This window comes from Neovison vison, chromosome 12 (genome assembly GCF_020171115.1).
Source record: "Neovison vison isolate M4711 chromosome 12, ASM_NN_V1, whole genome shotgun sequence".
Taxonomy (NCBI): Eukaryota; Metazoa; Chordata; class Mammalia; order Carnivora; family Mustelidae; genus Neogale; species Neogale vison.
Window position 1 is genome coordinate 24967730 of NC_058102.1, and position 20650 is coordinate 24988379.

Sequence of the window (20650 nt, forward strand, 5' to 3'; positions counted from 1 at the left end):
TCTCAGCTTCTGTGATTGGGCACAGAGAGACGCGTCCTGATTGGAGGAGATGGCTGAGCAGGGTCTCCTGGCAACCAGCGGGAGCACTGTTGTTCGAGCCTTCTGCGCGGCGCACAGCCCTGTGGGAAACTTCAGTAGCACGGCTTGCGGTAAGGGGTCCCGGGTGGGCTGCAAACGCAGGGAGCCGGTCCGGGTTTCTTGTCCATGTCTGCTCAGCTGCCTGGAGGGTTCGGCCGTGTACCCTGTCAGAGCAGATGTGATTTCTTGCCTGCCTAGCTAATAGGGGTTTCTTCTCATTTTACACCTCTGAGGACGGATTCTTGGCTCTTGCTCACTTTCCCACAGATTCTGTGATCTGGGGGCTCCTATTCCACAGTCCCCTTCTCTATTTTGTAACGCTTATTTCAACCCTCTTTAAAGGAAGGGGGAGAAGCAGGACTAGACTAGAGGTGAAGCACACCAGAGAAAGTCAAGTACAGAATGTGGTTCAGATGAGATCAAATTGATTCTAGAATATAGTGTGGTGGTCTCCGTTCAGATCTGTTTCTTTTACGTTGCCACCAGGGACGCGGCGGTGTCTTTAATCCTTCGGGTTTGAAGGATTTAATCAACGGTATTAATCAGAATCTCATTTCAGCTCTGGTCGGAAATGCTAAAGGCAGTTCCTGGAGAATGAGCACTTTGAGAAGTGCTGGGTCTTATTTTTGTTTCCGTCTTGTTTTTGCGGCCCTAAGAAAATGGATTTGGAATTGAGGTTTGAATGTTGCATATGGAGGCATTACGGAGTCGTGGGTAAGACTTTGGAGGCAGCTTGAGTTCAGAACCTCTGTCCATCACTTAGGGATGGTGCTGGGTAGTTTTTTAAGTAAGGCCTTTGTCTCCTCCTTAAGACCTTTGTTTACTTAGCTACAAATGGCCTCAAAACCGGTACTCTCATAGGGTTTGTGAGAAATAATGTGAAAGAGGTTGGGACTTAAGAGCTAGTGAATGTTTACTGTCATTTTAATGTCCTTGAAGATGGTGGAGAATACTGACAAAATACAGTAATTTTTAGTGTAATTTATGCCGCACAGTTGGAATTATTTACCCCAAAGTTCAGTGGGTTTTCCCTTTGTTTGACCATCCCTTAATGAACATTTAGCCTTTGTACAGACTTTGCGTTCCTATTATTTGCCAGCCTCCTTCAGTTGCTATAATGGAAGTCTTACTATACAGCCTGTGATTTGGGTATTATGCTCCCATTTTAGAGATGAGGAAAATGGTTCAGCAGGTAACTTGACAAGGGCTACGTAGCTGGCTTTTACTCTGAAAACTCTGCTTTTTCTACTTCATAAAGTTACCTTTCAAAAGCTCAACATCCGTTTTAAAAGTGTGATTTAAAAAAAAAAAAAAAACTTTTCTCAGTGAAGTGAAACAAAGTATTACCATAACCTTTGTAAACATAGCTGTGTTTAAAGTTGTTGTTTGTTTGTGTTTTTTAAGTAGGCTCCACGCCCAATTCAGGCCTTGAACTCACAACCCTGAGATCATGACCTGAGCCAAGATCAAGTCAGATGCAAAACTGCCTGAGCCACCCAAGTGACCCTAAAGTTGGTTTTTATCCTCATGTTAAACATTAAGCTTACCTTTTTTAAAATAAAGTGGACAAAAGGCCATTAGTACTTGTTGAATTTTAAAAACCATATGTACATTTTTGTGAGAATTTGGAAATATAGGAAGTTCTAAAACAAACAAAAATAACTAATATCACCAAAGAAAACAACTTCACTTTTTGGTGCACTATTTATTGTAACGTATGCACTTAAAAAAAAAAAAGATATCTACATAGAGTTTTTAGCTTGTTTTCTTCACTTTATATTGAGCAAGTGCTCAGGTAATTAAATATTCTTCTAAGGGTGCCTGTGTGGCTCAGTGGATTAAGCCCCTGCCTTGGGCTCAGGTCATGATCCCAGGGTCCTAGGATCGAGTCCTGCATCGGGCTCTCTGTTCAGCGGGGAGCTTGCTTCCTCCTCTCTCTCTGCCTGCCTCTCTGCCTACTTGTGATCTGTCTCTGTCAAATAAATAAATAAAATATTTGAAAAAAACAAAAATATTCTAAAAAGTAGTGTAACATCTATTATGCATAATTGCTATTACATATATATATGTGTTAGTGTATTAATCATTCTATTGTTCCCATTTACTCCATTATAAACAGTGTATTTTGTTTTGTTTTAAGATTTTATTTATTTATTTGACAGAGACACAACGAGAGAGGGAACACAAGCAGGGGGAGCGGGAGAGGGAGAAGCAGGCTTCCCACTGGGCAGGGAGTCCGATCCGGATGCAGGGCTTGATCCCAGGACCCTGGGATCATGACCTGAGCTGAAGGCAGACACTTAACAACTGAACCACCCAGGTGCCCCTAAACAAATGTGTTTTGAACATACTTTTGAACATGAGTCTTTGAATATATCTCTAATTCTTTACAATAAATCCAAAGAAGTAAAATGCCTAGGCTAAAAGGCGCAATTATTTTAAAAGTATATATTGCCAGGTTAGCATACAGCTCAACAGAATAGCCATCAGAATCATTGCCTCTAATATGGTGGAATCACGGGTCTACATTTTTTGAAAATGAGATAGAATACATTTTGAGCACATTCTGAGAAAACAGTCCCTAATTACTAATTAGGGTAAACAAGTTGGTAAGGCCTGGGTTCTACTGCTCAGCATATAACCCAGAAATTCTGGTGGCAAATAAACATTTAAAAGGTAATTTGTTTAGTGACCAAGAAATATTTATTAAGATGAATAAAATGAACATGTGATCTCTGCCTCATGGAACTTGAAACCTCTTTGAGAAGAAGGGAACCAATACATATTGAGTGCCTGCTGTGTTATGCTAGGATATATCATATAATTTATTTAATACAACACTTCCAGGTAGGTATAATCAGCCACAATTTAGAGATGAAGAGACAGATTCAGGAATGTTACATATTTTGCTAAGGGCCACGTGGAAGGTGAAATGTCTACAAAACCTAAGATTTTTCCTTGACACAATGCCGCCTGTCCCTAAAATGTGTTTGAGTACAAATAAATACATAGATATATACAATTTATATCAAATCCTTAGAAATATATATCAAATATGTAGAAAACATAGAAATATAAACGTAAGTGCAAGACGAAGTGGAATCGTTTAGAAAGTTACTTACGAAATTGACGAGCTCTTCTTTTTATTTTCTTTATTCCCATAATCTTAACATTTTGTTTTCCCATGATTATGGTCACAATCAGTTATGGCCAAAGTAGATGTAAAGGGGTGAGGTGGAAAAGGGTAGGGGATTGGGGAGGGAGGCAAGATCTGAGGGCCTTGGTCTGATGGAAGCTTTACACATGCTATGTCAAACTTGAAAGGTGTGTTTTGTCTAGGGAAGAATTTAATGCTCAAAATATATTCACTTACTTGATCACATAACCACTAAACCTAGATTAGAATCCAAGTCTTTCTGGTGGTGCAAGGCCATATTCTTTATATCATTACACAGAGAGAATCATATTTCAAGGGAAACCTGGTGTTGTGATTAGGAGTCAAAGTGTGCTCCAATTCTTTAGTTGGCATTGATGAATCATTAAATTTTAAGGTGTTTTTTTTTTTTTTTTTTTAAGATTTTGCTTATTTGAGAGAGAGCGCACAGAAGGGAAAGGAGCAGAGGCAGAGGCAGAAGCAGGCTCCCCACTGAGCAGGGAGCCCAATGTGGGAATCCGTCCCCAGACCCTGGGATCATGACCTGAGCCAGAGGCAGACACTTTTTTTTTTGGTCCCCAAGCCAAATTGTATCCAACTTTATTAAAGATACTTTTCATAAACAGTCATGGTATTTCAGGCAGGACATGGGTAGATGATCAACAGTATACAATAACTTTCAAACTCCCTTGTCCAATGGATTACCAAAATCAGAAAGCCACTGTAAAACCCAATGAAGTCTTCTTGTGATGCTCTGAAGAGGGAAAGTTTAGAGTGAGGACTGACAGTTCATATTTAGATGTCGTTTAACAACTTTTCACAAGCTGACCCTTTCAGGAAATGGAATGAAAATGGCAGAATTATCCATCTGAAGATCCAAGAGGTGAAAAAGGAACTCTTTTTTTTTTTCATTTTATTTTATTTCTTTTCAGTGTCCCAGCATTCATTGTTTATGCACCACACCAGTGCTCCATGCAATACGTGCCCTCCTGAATACCCCTCACCAGGCTCACACACACACCCCAACCCCTTCAAAACCCTCAGTTTGTTTCTCAGAGTCCACCATGAGAGACTTCTCATGGTTTGTCTCCCCCTCCGTTTCCCCCAACTCACTTCTCCTCTCCATCTCCCAATGTCCTCCAAAAGGGAACTCTTTTGAGGGACACCATCTCAGTGGTGACACTGTAAAGTCCAGATTGCCTGATATACTGGGAACCATGTCTTAGGGGACAGGTTCCCACAGATCTCTAGATTTAAGGGAGTCAAGTCTATGTTGAAGGCAGAGAGGAGGAAAAGGACATAAAAAATGAGTTTTAGTTTTCCCACACCCCCCAGGGGTTTGTGCCAAGACGGCTCATCAGTGTCAATGTCAAGAAATCCCTTGGGAGCCAAGAGGAAGTTTCTCAAAACTAGAAGGGAAAGGTGTTTTTCCCCTTGTGTCATTCTAGCTTCGGAGATATTTTATTTGTGATAAATGCCCTTCCCCCAAAACAACAATATAAAGCTTAAAAAAAAAAGTAAAACAAAATTCTGCATTTTTATAAAACTTGATAAAAAATAGTATTTCCAACTGTACGGTCACCAGATGTGCACAGTCACCAAAAATGCGCACACTTCGTTTGGCCTCTCCAGCACCTTCAGCTTTCTGTGCCTGGTCTGCTTTGGCGACTCCATTTTCGGCAGGGTTTTTCCCATCCTTGCCAGCCGCAGCTTTCCCCTTTTTCCCTTTGCGTACCTTCTTTCCCTTCTTTGCAGGGGCCTGTTTAGGCTTGGGCTCTGGCTGTGGAGGGGCAGATTTAGCAGATAACCCTGCAGATCTTCTGGGTGGCTCATCCTTCACCGTGGCTTGATCTCCTTTAGCATCCCCTTCAGCCTTTCTCTTGGGCATGGTGGCAGCTGCGGTGGGATGTAAGCGCTGGTGGCGGGAATACAGCGGCACCTGGCCTTAGCCCGGTGGGTTGGCGGGGGTGGGGGTGGGGGAGTGGGAGGTGGGGGTAGGGTGGGAGGGTGTTCTTCTTGCCTCTTCTTCACACTGCTCCCAGAGGCAGACACGTAACTGACTAAGCCACCCAGCGGTCCCACATCATTGAATTTTGAACTTAGGACAGAACCTAGAGATACCTAGTCTAAACCTAAAATTTTGTAGATGATGAAAACATGGTCATACCATGATTTAGAGAGAGCCCCAGAATAGCCTCTGTCTCTCATTTTGTGCTTTTGTTATTATTCTTAGCTACATTCTTTATCTTCTGGATATTTTACAAATGATTTTAAGTTTCTTATATAAAAAAAAAAACACAAAAAAAGAAATAATGGAGTAAGGAAGGATGAAGAAAAAATACAACCAGATATAAGATTAGAATGCAGACACCTCCACCATATTGCCTTATGCACTGGGTAGAGATGGGCTGCACATTTCTCTCTAAACTTTTGGGAGTCCTAGCAAAGAGAAATATGATTGGTTACATGATCCAATTTCCATAATATTTTTTAAAAAGTTATTCAGGGAAAACACAGTTGTTTCTATTTAGTCTGATAGAAGAGAAATTTCTCCCATAGTGTCAAGTCCGTGATCCCTGTACATAGACCCCAAGGCAAAATTTAAGCGTGAATGTTTTATTGGCAGGCACAATCCCAGGGCAGTAAGCGTGAAACCAAAAGGTAAGACAGGGAAGAATGAGAAGCAAATACTAGGTTTCACATTATTGAGCTGCTTACAGCTCCTTCACAGAAATAATCAGTTGGTCAGCCATGCGGGATGTCTCTGGACAGGTTTATTGAAATATTATGCATTAGAACAGTCCCGAAAAGGGTTCCTAGGTATGGAGAGGGAATTTCCCTACTGGTTCCGTCCTATCTCCTGGCTTTGCATAGCTGAGGACATCAGCTCCCAGGCTTTACAGCTTAGTGTGGTGGGAGGAGCCTAGGCAGTCAGCCTCAGGTGGAGGAACCTAGGACCTCAGGAAGTAGTCCTTGCAGAGGCAGGACCCCCCCCCCCAGACAGATGAGACTGAGGAAATCTGAGTTGACACACACAATTGATTCATACGAAAAAATTTATTCATATACATGTTCTATTAAAAAGGGTAATATAATTTATAATGATGTGGATGGAACTAGAGGCTATTTTGATAAGTGAAATAAGTCAATCAGAGAAAGACAATTATCATATGATCTCTCTGATGTGAGGAATTTGAGAAACAAGACAGAGGATCATTGGGGAAGGGAGGGGGAAAATGAAACAGGATAAAACCAGAGAGGGAGACAAATTATAAGAGACTCAATCTCAGGAAACAAACTGAGGGTTACTGGGGGGAAGGGGGTGAGAGGGGTGGGGTGGCTGGGGGATGGACACTGGGGAGGGCATGTGCTATGGGGAGGGCTGTAAGACCGATGATTCACAGACCTGTACCCCTGAAACAGATGATACATATGTTAGTAAAAAAAAGTAATTTAAAAAAGGGCAATATATAAGATAGAAGATGTCATCAAATACACTGTTGTAGTAGATTTAATAGCACATGTTACGTGACTGATGGCAAACTGATTACACAGTGGGGAAAAATAGCTTTATAGTGAAAAAGCCTGGCAGGTACCACCTTAATCCAATGATTGAATGGCCACTGTTAGCAATGGGACAAATCAAAATAGTGGGCCACTTGCTAAGATGCAGCTGAAAAGACACACTTTTGTGGTATTCTTACCAAAAACACATAATCCGAATCTAATAATCAGGAAATATCAGATGAACCAGATTGATGAACATTTCACTAATTAACTGGCCTGTGATGTTCAAGAGTGTCCATGTCTCAGATGATCGCTGAAGTAAATTACTGAGAAAAGCCTGGCACAGAATAATTTATATAACGTGCTACCAGTGTGTGAAAAAAAAAGAGGCGATAACAATCTACCCTTTTTTTTAAAAAGATTTTATTTATTTATTTGACAGAGAGAGAGAGAGAGGGAGAGCAAGCACAGGCAGACAGAGTGGCAGGCAGAGGCAGAGGGAGAAGCAGGCTCCCTGCAGAGCAAGGAGCCCAATGTGGGACTCAATCCCAGGACGCTGGGATCATGACCTGAGCCGAAGGCAGCTGCTTAACCAACTGAGCCACCCAGGTGTCCCACAATCTACCCATTTGTTTCTTCATGCACCAGTCTGTTGGAGGATTCCTCAGATACTAAGAGCACTGGTTACCTGTGGGTGTGGTAGGAACTGGGCTGAAAGTGGACCAAAGATAAGCTTTTCACGATACACCTTTTTTAAACTTCCTTTTATTATGAAACTCATGTAATATGAAATTATTAAAGTATACGGTTCAATGGAATTTAGTATATTCGTAATGTTGTTGCAACCACATCTCTGTCTGGTTCCAAAACATGTTTATTATCTCAAAAGAAAATCCTGTACCTTTTAAGAAGTCACCTCCTCTTTCCCCCTCCCCTGCCACTGCTGGCAACCACCAATCTGCTTTCTGTCTCTGTGCATTTGCCTAGCTTGGATGTTTCATGTAAATGGAATAACATGTGACCTTTTGTCTCTGGCTTCTTTCACTTCATTTAATATTTTCAAAGTTCATGCACATTGTAGCGTGTAGCAGCAGTTGATTACTTTTAATAGCTGAGTAACATCGTGTGTGTGTGTGTGTGTGTGTGTGTGTGTGTGTATGCGTGGACATATCTCAGTTTATTTATCCATGCGTCTGCTGGTGGATATTTGAGTTTTTTCCACTTTTTGGCTACCGTGTATAATGCTGCTATGAACATCCATGTACAAGTATTTATTTGAGTACCTATTTTCAAGTTCTTTTAGATATATGCCTACAAATAGAATTGTTGGGTCATATGGTAATTCTATGCTTAATTTTTTGGAGTACTACTCAACTATTTTCCAATGCCTGCACATTTTACATTCCCACTCGCAATGTACAAGTGTCCAAATTTCTCCACATTCTCACAAACATTTATTTTCCATTTAAAAATTATTGATAGCCTAATAATAATTTTTAGAAACCTTCTCATTGTAGTTTTTGATATACATTTCTCTAATGACTAATGATGTTGAGCATCTTTTCATGTCATTACTGACCACTTGTATATCTTTGGAGAAATGTCTGTTTGAGTCCTGGATACATTTACGTACATTCTATTTTTGGAATCCTTGAATGTATTGTCTAATTAAAAATTAAACTAAATTTTTTGAAATAAAAGGTAGAGTCATTTAACAATCCTGGGTCTCATTTTCTTCATTTGTACAAAGAAGGGGTTAGACTACACCAGGGTTTTCAACCTTTGGTACTACTGACATTTTGGGCCAGACTATTCTTTTTGTGAGGCCTGTCCCTATATTGTAGGATGTATGTATTGTAGTGGCATCCCTGGCCTCAACCAGCTAGATGCCAGTTGCTACCCTGCACTCCCTCTCTTCCCCAAGTTGTGACAACCAAAAATGTCTCCAGACATTGCCCAATGTCCTCCAGGGGGCATAACTGCCCCCTGTTCAAAATCAGTGGATTAGAGCAACTGTGGTTTATAAAAACATGCTCCCCAGACTTGGATCACTTTGTAGGTAGTATTGGAGCTTGGCAAACTTTTTTATTATTAAAAAACAAAACAACTAACATCAAATATAGTTGAACAATTGTACATTTATCTAATGTAGACTGCATAAAACAAATCTTGTGCTTTTTTGCTTTTATTAGAATGAAATCAACTCAAAATATAAATACTGGTTGATTATCATGGATCAGGAGCTCTGCCTGGCATTTATATATGTATCTGATTTATAAAAATAGGAAAGCAAATTGTCAATAAATGATATTTTTTAGTTTTAAAAATCATTGATTCAACTTGGGGTACAGGGTAGATCATAAAAAAAACCTTTGGAGATAAAAAAAAGCTGGGAATCCCTCAAATGGAGGACCAACATTAAATATTGACTTTAAACATACTGCAGTTCCTTGCGCTCCTTCCATGGGGTGGCATTGGTAAGTTTTGAGTAAAATTTGTAATTGACACACAGGCATTTGCAAGTTAATCTGTACAAATGGGGACTTCACTGTTTGCACAACACTGATGAAACGAAACAAAAGCTCATGGAATCTCTCCCACAGTCGCCTGTTTTGTACAATCTCCTCCTCCCCACCCACCCCTGCCACTTTCCTCATCTGTCAAATATTTACATTGAATCAAAGTTTTAAAAAATAAACCTTGGTGTCCTACCTCATCACCTGTTACCCACCTTTTACCAGAGGTGACTCTGAACTCCCCTCTTCCAAAACAAAATGAAAATCTGGACATACAATTCTTTTGCTTGCCAGCCTTGGATGGTTCCCAATTACTAACAGCCTGAAACAAATCCTTTGCCCAAAATTCTCTCCAACTTCATCTCTCTCCATCATGTCCCACAAATCACAATGCCTGCCTTTGAATCACGGACCAGACTTCTTTCCAACACATGATATTTTCTCCGTCTAGAAATCCCTTCCCCTCTTTGCTCTCAGCCTCAGCACTACTGATTTTTTTTTTTAACTGTGGTAAAGTGTACATAACATAAAATTTACCATGTTAACTATTTTGAAGTATACAGTTAATCGGCATTAAGTACATGTGCATTGTTGTACAGCCGTCACCATCATCCATCCCCAGAACTTTTAAACTATTGATATTTTGGATCAGATAATTCTTTACTGGGGTGGTTTTGGAGGGGGTGGGGGGCCGTCCTGACCTGTACGTTGTAGCATGTTTAGCAGCATCCCTGGCCTCTACCCATTAGATTCCTCTTCTCCCAGCTGCGACAATCAAAAATGTCTTTCGACATTTCCAAATGTCGTCTGGGAGGCAAAGTTGCCCCTAGTTGAGAATCCCTGTGTCATTTTAACTGTAAAGAAATAACTTCGGAAAAATGCATTATGGGCATTCATTAATATCAGACACAGAACTATTTGTAACTTGACTGCGTGTCAGATCAGTTGTGCTTTCAGTAGTAAACAAATAGAGCATTTAATTGCCACAATGGTGATAACATAATCACTGTGATTGGCATTGCTTCAGAATAGCAAGGACTAATCAGAAAAAGTCTAGATTGGAAATGACAGCTTCACATGCATGACTGAATGTGTATGGGTGAAAATTGTTCAAGTATAGGGTTAAAAAGTCTATTTTAGTTTTTTTTTAATCATAATTACTGCAAATTTTATAGAGTGACATCAACTGGCCTACAGGAACAATCCATTCTGTGTTATTCTTAGACCAAAAGAATATATCTGTCAAAAAATATTTTATTTGATCTTGTCGGCCAATATATAATGTAGTTACAGTGAACAAGACAATACAAATATTTGAGAGAGATATTAGTTGTATGTCAGGAAATGCATTAAATTTTCCAAAGCAAAATATTCTGCATCCAATGCTATCTATCCAACACCTAAAATCAGGGATTTTGAGTACCACTTTAACTTTCAGACATTAGAGAATGTTTCCATGTGTTATCAAAATAATGTGAGCTATTATTCAAAGTGAGGCATTTAATAGTATCCACAATGTTCCAAAGAGGCTGAGATTTATCCTTAGGTGTGAAAACCAGTCAAGTTAGAAAGGTTTGTCCCATACCAAATTAGTTCCATTATTTACTTCTATCAGTTATCAGGATATATTATGTATAGGTGCTGCAATACCAAAAACAAAAATGTTAAAGTACCACACTTGGTATTGGGTTATGTCCCAGGACTTAGTTTTGCCTCAAATTGAGGAACTGAAATAGTTCATTTTAAGGACATTTTTAGCTTTAATATACTGTCGTTCTCTGATAGTTTAAATTAATAACTGCAAAAAATAAAGATTAAAATAAGTACTATCCCTTGAGTTCTAACTATGGTTTCAATTATAGATTAACCCTTTATCCTCTCAAAGGACAGAATCACTTTCCAATTTAAGTAATAATAAGTTTCTAGAAGGTTAAACCTTTCAGTTGACCATGTATGTTGAGGACATTCGGCAGGAAAATATAATTATTTTAAAACCATACACTGAAAAATGACATCTTTCAATGATGCTGTTAATACTTACACCCAGATTCTCAAAATATAGTAGAACAATTAGAAATGTGATAAAATAAGAACGGGAACGAAAACTGGTTCTGTTTCTGCCTGATCATAGACAATAAGTTAGATTGTGTTAGTGACAGTACAAGAGATAAAATTTATCAACAGAATATATTTTTCTTCATCATGTAGTTAATTTATCCATACATATTTAGGTTTAATAAAGGTTTTCTTCTTCCTATCAGAACATACTATGTTCAGAGAAGAGTCTAGACTGTCCTGAATCTGTATGATGATAATAATAATATTTAAGCCAGCAGCAACATCGTTATGACTGCCATTTTTAAAGCACTTATGTGTCAACACTTTACATATATTATCTAATTTAATCCTTACGGCAAGTCTGTGAAGTAGACGTTAGTAGCTAGAGTTGCTAAGTAACCTGTTCAAAATTCTGCAAGGAACAAGCCTCAGAGCCCACATCTGTCTTTCTCTAAACTTTGTTGCTTTGCTCTTCTAACCCAAACTGTAAGAACTTTGGGGAAGACAAACAAGCAGTTTTAATTCTTAATTACCACATACTTAATAACAGCCTCACAAAGACAGCGAAATCCTGGTACTGCAGACTGAGTGTGAATTATTTTGACATTTGTGACTGTCAACTTAATTACCCATACACATGACCTTCTGTATAGTATCAGATTCATCTGTCAGTCTCTGAATTAGGTTTTGGTGAGTGGTCAAAATTAAGATCACTGCTATGCTTCATTCATTCTCTGTCTGTAAGCAGAAGGCCCACAGAAAGCACCTAGAAGTTGAAATTAGGGGAAGACTTTCTTAACTTCTCACAAACCTACCCTTTCTTTTGAATGGTAGTCCTTCTGAGGCTTGCTTAAAGAGTAGACATTTTCCCACGGCCCCCTGCTGATTCTGAATGAACAGATTCTCAGCCCCCTGCTGACTGATGAATATATTGTTTATCCTCATCTTTACTCTTTACTGACAGCCTTCATAATAACTTGCTTAGAAGACAAATGGCACGGCAGAATCTCTGACAACTCATTAAGGAAGAATACAGAAGATTTTTGCCAAATATCCCAACCATTTTAACGTGAAATAAGAGCAGGTTTTCATCAGGACGGAATAAGGAAAAATGCTGCTGAGCACTATTGCCTTCTGTCAAAAACACATCATGTCTTTGCATTGTTGTTTTTTAAAATATTTTATGAAGAAGTCAACATACAGATTATCAAAAGCATTTTACCTCTGCATATGCTGTTCCCTCTGTATGGAATGTCTTCTTTCTCTCCTTCCTCTGCCTTCCTTTCCTTCTTCTGCCTTTCCAGAGCCAGCCCAAGAGGAACTTTCCATTTGAGCCCTTCCCTGACTCCCTAGTCTCACTTGTTCTGAGCTCTGACTCCACTTTTTTTTTTTACCTCTATTATAACAATTATCATGTTGCAGAGTAGTCTCTATAATTATTTGTCTATCTGGACTCAACTAGAAACATCTTGAACACAGGGACCATAGCATTCATCTTTGCAGATCCAGATCAGTGCCTACCACAGAACATGGTCTAAGTTCCTGATTATTAAATGACTTCACTACCATAGTATGAATTTTTCCTTGTTGGGGTCCACACCTTCTCAGAGTACACTGGTTGCAATAGTGGAAACTATTGACAAGGACCACTTCTGCTAATTTCTTGATGTGTAGCCTTTCAAGTTTCCCCATTCTGTAAAATGGGGATCGTAATGATACTTACCTCGTAGAAGTAAGTTTCTGCAAATGTTTCCAGGTTATTTTCCTAGTTATAGATCTATTCAGGTTTTCTGCTATTTATTCTTAAGTCAATTCATGCAATTTATATTTTCTTAAGGACCATTTATATCTTGTTTTATTTTCACAAAACACTAGTAAGTATTTTCCTATTGTTTGATTTTATCTATACTTCTGGTTTTGTCCCGTTCCTCACTTGTATGTATATGTGTTTCTCTTTTCCTCTTTCCTGTGTTTTTCTTTTCCTCTTTCTTGAAAGAAATATGTCAAAATGTTAATAGTTGTTTTTTTTTCCCCAAATGTTCAGAAATCAGTGCATATATTACTTACATAGTCACAAAAAATACTTAAATAAAAAATCTCTTTCAGATCCTTTATTTCCAAACAAGGAAACGGAGGCCAGGAACATAGATAAATCATGACCTTATAGTGGAACCAGGAAACCTGTACTGGACCAGCCACTTTTTGCTGTATGGTAAGAGCCATGAAAGTACCATGCTTTCTCTAGTTCTCATCTGATAGGAAGAAACATAGGGGTGCCTGGGTGGCTTGGTTGGTCAAGTGTCTGCCTTTAGCTCAGATCATGATCTCGCGGTCCTGGGATTGAGCCTCATGTCAGGCGCTCTGCTCAGCGGGGAGTATGCTTCTCCCTCTCTCTCACTCTCTCTCAAATAAATAAATAAAATCTGTATTAAAAAAAAGAAACAGCCACTAAACTATCTCACTTCCCCTCTTGTTTTCATGTTGCATAGAGGTGACAATTATTAAAGAGTTGGGTGAAAGATCACTAAGAATTCATTTTGGGGGCCTAATTCACTTTATGTGATAAACCGAATATTTAGGCAACTCAGCATTATAGTTGGTGATAAAAGTAATTACTATAGTAGTAAAGAGCAGCTGAATGTGTGAGGATAATACATATGACAATGAGTGAAATATTTGAATGTGTAATTGGAAGGTGGTTCTATATTTTTGATATTTTTAAATTTCCTATGATTCTGTAATAAAAATTTTAAGGGAAAACTATTTTTAAGGAATATTTTAATTTTTATTGGAGGAAAACTAATTTTTTAAGTGACATCTATACCCAATGTGGGGCTTGAACTCACAACCCCAAGATCAAGAATCACATGTTCTAACTGAGCCAGCCAGGTGCCCCAAAGGAAGACTATTTTAAAAAAATAGGGAAGGAGTGTCATCTAATAGTAGAAGACATTTATCAATGTGCCAAACATTGTGCTATCCCTTGAATGAATTATTATATTTAATCCTCACAACAATCCGTGAGATGCCGTTAGCATCTCCATCTTGCTGAGGCTTAGAAAGAGTAGGTAACTTACTCAAAATCACATAGCTTGAAAATGGTTTGGCCAGAATTTGATCCAGGTCTGTCCGATTCCAGAGCTGGATCTCTTTACTACTCTGATCATCAAATTTAATAAATACTTGATTCAGTGAGTAAGTGAACTTTCACTTGCAGAAATTTGTATTTATCTTGATCACTTTTCTTTATTATTTTTCTTTAAAAAGGAAAATTTCTGATTTTATGAACACCTTCCCGTAAGAACAAATACAAGTGTCTATGAGATTTTACTGTATCTCAAAGATGCGCCGTTGTTTTATGTACCGATTATGTGCCAATTAGAATTATAGGTATCATTTAAGTATCAGCTTATGTGTGAGTTTTATTTGTAGACACCCATTGATTTCTGGTAATATCCCAACTTTAAAAGCATTAAAATTTTACTTTAGAATAGGTAATACGAGGAATGTGTGTATATGTATGTTTTCTTTATTGCAACATTAGGTTTTTTCCTATAAGTTCTGAGGCAATGCAGCATAATTGTTAGGCATGTAGACTCTGAAGCCAATCTGCTTGGTTTCAAATCCCTCTCTGCTTCTTATTTGCATGTAGCCCTTAGAGAAATTACTTAATTTTTCTGATTTAAAAACTTCATCTATAAAATGAAGATAGTAATATTTTCTTTTGGATCCCTCACGGTACACTTCAATTAGGGATTTTTAGTTTGATTTCTAACGAAAAGATGGATCTGATTCTTTGCTTAAAGTATTTATCAACTGGGGCGCCTGGGTGGCTCAATGGGTTAAAGCCTCTGTCTTCGGCACAGGTCATGGTCTCAGGATCCTGGAATCGAGCCCCGAATTGGCCTCTCTGCTCATCCGGGAGCCTGCTTCCTCCTCTCTTTCTGCCTGCCTCTCTGCCTACTTGTGATCTGTCTGTCAAATAAATAAATAAAAATCTTAAAAAAAAAATCTATCGACTGTCAGAGTATTAACCTTATAAAATAAAGCTGCTGATTATTTTTATCAGCAAAAGATGGGTTTATTCAGGAATAGTAGAGAATTGCAACCTAGGACAAGAAAGCTACAACAAAACCATAGACAATTCCAAAAAACAAAGGAGAGGTATGCCCTTTTATAAAGCAAAGGGGGTAGAGAAGTTGGGAGGGGCTATTTTAAACATAAAGTCTATTGGATTAAACTGGGTGTTCAAAGTATAGTAGCTTCTCATTGGCTAAATTGTGCTGCCTCTCATGAGCTGGGCTATTGGAGTGGGAGTTGGGGGAAGGCTCTTTTCCTTCCGCTGGGATCCTAAAGTAGTGTCTCATAGGTAAGGTCCCTCTCTTCTTGCTGGGTTTGCAACTGATCCTGCATGCTACGGCATGAGAATGCGCCCTGCCAAACCTCTAACTCCGTTTTAGTGATGTTTCCCTTTATTAAATTTCACAACAGGAACTGAGCCCTTATTTCTGCCTGTATTTTATTTTCAAAGATTATCTTTTTTTCTTGTAAAGATTTTCTTTTTTTTTTTTTAAGATGTATTTATTTGATAGTGGGGAAGGGCAGAGGGAGAGAGAAACTCTAAGCAGAGTCCATGCTGAGCACAGAGGCTGAGGCAAGGCTTAATCCCATGACCCTGGGATCACTACCTGAGCTGAAATCAAGAGGGGGTCACTTAACCAACTGTGCCATGCAGGTGTCCCTCAAGTTTTAATTTAAATTCCATTTTGTTAACATACAGTGTAATATTAGTTTCAGGTGTAAAATTTAATGATTCATCGCTTATATACAATACCCAATGCTCACCCCAAGTGCCCTCCTTAATTTCCAACACCTATTTAACACATCTCCCTGTGCCCCCCTCCCCCACTTCCCCTCCAGTAACCCTCAGTTTGTTCTCTATAGTTAAGAGCCTGTTTCCTGGTGTGCCTCTCCTCTGCCCCCCCCAAACATCCCGTTCATCGGTTTTGTTTATTAAATCCCACATCTGATACAGGGTTACTATCCAAAATCTACAAAGGAACTTATAAAACTGAACACACAAAAAAACAAATAATCCAGTTAAAAAATGGACAGAAAACATGAATGGACTTTTTTTCCCAAAGAAGATATACAGATAACTAACAGATACAGGAAACGATGCTCAACATCACTCGTCATCAGGGAAATATAAATCAAAATCACAATGAGATATCACCTGACACCCGTCAGAATGGCTAAAATTAACAACATGGGAAACAACAGGTGTTAACAAGGAGTGGAGAAAGGGGAACCCTCCTACACTGTTGATGGGAATACAAACTGGTGGAGCCACTCTGGAAAACAGTGTAGAGTTTCCTCCAAAAGTTAAAAATAAAGCTACCCAATGATCCAGCAATTGCACTACTAGGTATTTACCCAAAGGATAAAAAAACAAAACAAAACACTGGTTTGAAGGGATATATGCACCTGATGTTTATGGCAGCATTATCAACAATAGCCGGATTATGGAAAGAATACAAATGTCCATCAACTGATGAATGGATAAAGAAGATGAGGGGTGTGTGTGTGTGTACACACGTGTGTATAAATATGTATATTTAATGAAATATACTATATATATAATGCAATATTACTTGGACATAAATGAGAATGGAATCTTGACATTTACAACGACATGGATGGAGCTAGAAAGCATTATATGAAATGAAATCAGTCAGAGAAAGACAGACACCATGTGATTTCACTCATTTGTGGAATTTAAGATTTCATTAAGTAATCTCTACACCCAACATGGGGCTTGAAATTACAACCCTGAGATCAAGAATCATATGTTCTACCAACTGAGCCAGCCAGGAGGCCCAAAGATTATCTTTTAATTCAAAGACTTTTAATTGTCTTCAGGAGTTCTCCAGTCCAATGATGCCCTAAAAACAGCCATCCTATCACACTGAGTTCAAAGTAAGAACATGATATTAATAAGACACATGTCCATGAATTCACTGCCCAATATAAGCCAGTTAATGTTGCATAAAGAAAACCTCCAATCCATAACCATAACCTACACTCATTCTAACCACCTAAACAGGTGTTTCTTCCATATCTTTTTGCAATTGGAAGGTATATATTCATTAATATTTTCTTGATCTCTTGCTCTCTCCTTCTCTGCCTTCCCAGTTAGTGTTTGCAAAAATAATCTTCTTAGCTCAATTCAAGGAGCAAGTGAACAGAATTTATTTTTGCCAGATGAGGTCTATGGGTCCAACGGATTTATTTGGAATGCCCTAGGCTACTTGTTAACTAAGGTGAGCTATAATGAATTTTTGAAAGCAAAAATATGATATCTTACTCTAAGACTAGAAAATGTTTTCTGAAGTTAAGTTTAGGAACTATATGATGTGGACTTTTTGTTTGGTTTTGTTTTAGGCAGTCTAGATGGCTAAGAAAGAATAAAGATGCTGACCAAAGTTAAATGGGCAGAGGATGTAAGAAAGATCATTTTCTTTGTATACTGTTCTACATTTAAAACATTTCCCCTGGAAGAGGGGGAGCCTAAATTTCTCCTCTTTAAAAATGTCAGAAACAGGGGTGCCTGGGTGGCTATTTGGGTTAAAGCCTCTGTCTTCGGCTCGGGTCATGATCCCAGGGTCCTGGGATCGAGCCCTGCATCGAGCTCTCTGCTCAGTGGGGAGCCTGCCTCCCCTCCTCTCTCTGCCTGCCTCTCTGCCTACTTGTAATCTCTGTCAAATAAATAAATAAAATCTTTTAAAAAGTGTCAGAAACCTCTTATCTAAAACATTATTTTCATCTTAATACAGTGGTTCTCAATTCTGACTACACATTAAATCATCAGAGAACATTTTTTTGATGCCACGCTTAAAACCAAACAGAGATTCCAATTTAATTGTTCTGAGGTGGGACCTGGGCATTATTAATGTTTAAACGTCCCCCAGGTGATTCTAATTTGCAGCTGGGCAAGAAAGTGAATGGGTTAATGTGCTATTTTAATATCTCCCTGATCTCTGATCTCTGGGAAAGGAATTGATTCTAATACTTTATTTTACTGCTTATGAAACATTCAATTAATTTTTGTTGTTTGAACATAAGAAAGATAAGAAGGAAAGATTGGACCTGGGATCTGAACTTTACAGTCCAATGATGTAATTGTGAGCAATCAGAGACCCAATTGGTTTATTTTTTAGTATTATATCTTAGTACCATACATTTATTTTATTATCAGCATGAAGTTAAATTTCAATGCCTATTTCTGCTACAGGAACTAGAAATTTTACATCCATTACCTGAAATATAGTAGACCATGTTCCAAAACCTTTGTCAATCTATTCAATGAACAGGTGATTGGCTATATGCCAAGGGAATCTGCTGCCCTCTGGAGGGTACTGTGTTGTTACAAATGAAAACACCATCTCCCTATGTATATTTCAAAGCTAGTGAGAAGTCATGAAACAAAACAAAAAGGCTTCATGGTCAAATCATTTGGAAAATGCTGCACTATCTCTGTGTAAGGAAATCACAGTGCAAATTAATAAATAAATTGATAAGTTCTACAATAAATTTGTTTCCCAAACTAATTGGACCATTTTCTCTCCTCCCTAAATCCTGTTAATATTTGGGGAACTAATACTATACAAATAATAGTACTCTGTATTTTGCATATGCTTTTGTGTTAATCTAAAAATAACATTTGGGGTTTGGAGTAATTAAAAAAGAAAAACTTTTTGCAAGATTTCTTCAATAAGCTATAAAAAGAAGAAGATTGATAAAGCAGATGCATAGAATAAAAAGGTCCCCTACCCATACAGTGACATTTTAACTGAAGGGACACACTCTGATGTGGCAACGTGAATGCTATGTGATACTATTCCTGTTATCTTTCTTCTTAGTTTTTTTGTCTTAATGCAACATTTGAAATGTTTGTACTGTTGCAAAACAAATGGAATTATGACTTGTGCTTTATAATATATACAAATTGCTTTTGTGCACTGTCAAATGTGACAGGAATCTTAGTAGACCAAAAATATACAGGGTTCCACGCATAAGTTCCAATAGTATGGGTGTAAGTCCATTCATGCAATTACAGCTGTGTTTTCCTCAGCTTAGAAAGATAGCAAGTTTTATAGAAATAAGATGTTTTTAGTCAAAAGGCTTGGGTTCATTGTTTTATGTCACTAATTTTGTGATCTTTGCCAATTAAATGCAATTTTCCTCATGTGTAAAAGGAAGACAAAGCTGTTGTAAGTGTTCAATGAGATACTATATGATGTGAAACACATCACCCTTATAGTAGGACTGCAACAAATGTAAGTTCAATGTGAAGATGATTGGTGAGCACAGAGATAACACCTTGACTAAAGAACCAAGAAGTCAACTGAGAAGGAAGCTGCAACTGGAGGGGAGAAGGAAAGTGAATCCTATCCAACAACCATCCCTGTTTTAACACTTATGGTCCCACGTTAAGGAAACTCCTCAGTCCTGGTCACAGTGGGGGTGGTTGATCATCCTTACTCAGAATAGAATAACCCAGAAGAGAGGGCAAATCACTGAGGAGGAACTAATGTTCGGAACCCAGGCACAGAGTCTGGGAACATTAGGAAGAATGCTCCTGAGATTGACCAGTGTTTCTCAGGTAGATGCAAACCAGGCTTAGAATGTGAGTCGGGATAAAGCCTAGATGGAAGTCATAGACAGACTTGACCCCAGGAGGGAAACTCAGGATACTATACAAGTATCAACTCCCCAAGAGAAATGCTGCACAACTAATTTGTTGAGTGACTGTGGTGGTGAGACGAAAGTGAACAACGTGGGGCCACCTGGATGGCTCAATTTGGTGTAAGTGTCCAGCTCTTGATTTCAGCCCTGGTCATGATCTCAGGGTCGTGAGACCAAGCCCCGGGTCAGGCTCTGTGTGAACATGGAGCCCCTTGGGATTCTTTCTCCCTCCCTCCTCCCCTGCCCCTCCCCCCCCTCTCTCTCTCAAAAAAAAAAAAAAGTGAATAATGAGGAAAGAGTAGTCTCTTCAGGGAGTAATGCTGGCACAATTATTATCCACGGGGAAGGGAACAATTCCCTACCTCTCACCAAAAAACAAAAATTAACAACGCAGAAGTCTAAATATGGAAATCACAACTTTAAACATTTAAGAAGGAAATAAAGGAGAAAAGCTTAATGAAGGGTTTTTAAAATAAGATACCAAAAGGGAAAGATGAATAACATTGATTACATTAAAGGGAAAAGATCCCATGAACATAGTGAAAAGCTGAGACAAACTGAGGAACAATATTTGCAATACATCAAACCT

The 20650-nt window shown here is 38.5% G+C and overlaps 1 protein-coding gene across 1 annotated transcript in view; it reads left to right on the forward strand.

The window, feature by feature from the left end:
• The first annotated feature begins 88 nt into the window (after positions 1-88).
• The window catches only part of NTN4 (netrin 4), a 164247-nt gene continuing 143685 nt past the window's right edge, over positions 89-20650 (forward strand). Inside the window, exons 1-2 of the mRNA XM_044226889.1 lie at positions 89-149; positions 13420-13525. The gene's annotated coding sequence lies outside the window, so the exon portion shown is untranslated. The remainder of the gene's footprint in view (positions 150-13419; positions 13526-20650) is intronic.